The following is a 2,060-nucleotide window of genomic DNA, read 5'->3' as shown; positions in this document are numbered from 1 at the left end:
AGTGCTCTGTTGACCTTTTATTGAAAAATGGAATACCAGGTGATTAGCATAATGCATTATATAAAAAGGAAAACTGTATTGGTGGGCACTGTGTACTGACAATTAGCTGCACTGCTAGTCTTTAACAAACTGCTTGCCAGAATGGAGAGCTCGGGAAATTAAAATTTACCATCTATCATTTTCAAATTCAGCAAAATCTGCAGCAATAATTGCACTGAACATTTTGCAAATACAATGCATGGCTGTCTCTCTTACTTATGCAATCAATTCTTCTAGCAGGAGAGCAAGGAAGGAGAGGCAAATTTTGCCCGTTGTGCACACAAAAGTAATAATTGTTGGATCCAACAGCTTTTCTGAAACGATATCTGTCTCTTCACCCCCTCACAAATAATTCCTAGTAGAAGCCTGGGGTCTTATGTTCTGTGCAGCAACAACCACCTGCAACCCAATCTTTAGTGGTGCAGTATAGTGTAGTCCTGGATAATTAACCAGAGGTGGGGTCTAGGCAGGGTCCACCCACAAGATTCTAGAGCCAAGTTTTAGGATCTTTTCAACTACCACATGAGGAAATAGGAACTCTGGGCTACAGAGTAAGCCAACATAGCTTTATCCCTAACCTCCTTAAGACCTTGGAGAAATCACTCAGTCTCTCCCAGACCTGGTTTCCTTATTCATGTTATAGAATTAGAATAAGAACATATATTTCATATGATCATTGCCAGGGCAAAAGGAAGTGTTCCCAAGAGCTAGGAGACCAGCCCACCGTGACCTGCCTTCATTGCTCACATATTAGGCTCTGTTGGAGTCCCATGAGGTCCTCTGAACGAGACTTGGACAAATAGGACTTTAGAGTGCTATGTGGAACACAGAATAGAATCTGCCTATTACCTTGACCACAGATACTGAGTGTCAACCTTGTAGGAATACAACACATTGAATGCAAGGTCAAGCAGCTGAATAGGGCAGCAGTGCTCTTAGCTCTGGGACTTTGGGCATGCCATCCATCTCTGAACATAAAATACATGTCACTTGATCCTTAGAACAACCAACGTCAAAGCAATTATGTTCATTACCCCACTTCACAAATGGAGAAACTGAGGCTCAAGGCCACTAAGAGGTGGATAGTGGGATGCACTGTAGTTTATCAAAGAACTCATGATGTCACAAGGCCTTCTCGGGTTCTTCACCTGACCCCAGGGTTCTCTGCCAACTTATTAGTGCACAGGACCAGTGAGCTCATATCTCACTGTACACCACAGCCTGGATATTCCTGGGTATCTTAGGCACAAAAGGTCAGCTCCTCCACTCTGACCTTCCCACTGCTACCCACAATCTTCACTTGACACAGAAGTACCTGGACCACAAGACCTAGCGGGTTTCAAATAGCCTGGCTTCCTTGGCCCTGGCCACATTCCATCCTGTGGGAATATGAAGACTATCTCAGTCAGGGTTCTACATAATCCCCCAGGCAACTTCCCGAGCCCCAAGTTTTATAATATTTGTTGAGGGAGCTACTGTATTCTGCTTGTAAAGGACTCAAACCTGCCCTTGGAACTGAGAAAAGGAAGGCAGACAACACAGTCCATCCTGATGATCCTTTCTCTGCCTCAGCAGGCACACTACCCACAAATCTTGTTCTTCCCCCTCCCATCCAATAGAAAATATCCTTCAAGGATGGAGAGATGGCTCAGTGGTTAAGACCACTGACTGCTCTTCCAGAGGTCCCAAGTTCAAATCTCAACAACAACATGGTGGCTCACAACCATCTGTAATGAGATCCGATGCCTGTTCTGGTGTCTGAAGACAGCGACGGTGTACCTATATATAATAAATAAATATTTTAAGAAAGAAAATATCCTCCATGAATGCATTTTAAGATTATTCCTAATGACTTGAAAGCCAGACAACCCCCAGGCCACCAGAGTACATGATATTATTGTCCCCATTTCTCCGAGGAGACACCAGACTCAAGAAGTCACCTGACGACTAAACCACTACCCAAAGACTATACATGGACTGACCCTGGGCTCCAACCTCATAGGTAGCAATGAATAGCCTAG

This window comes from Rattus rattus, chromosome 2 (genome assembly GCF_011064425.1).
Source record: "Rattus rattus isolate New Zealand chromosome 2, Rrattus_CSIRO_v1, whole genome shotgun sequence".
Lineage (NCBI taxonomy): Eukaryota > Metazoa > Chordata > Mammalia > Rodentia > Muridae > Rattus > Rattus rattus.
This window is presented reverse-complemented; position numbering follows the sequence as displayed.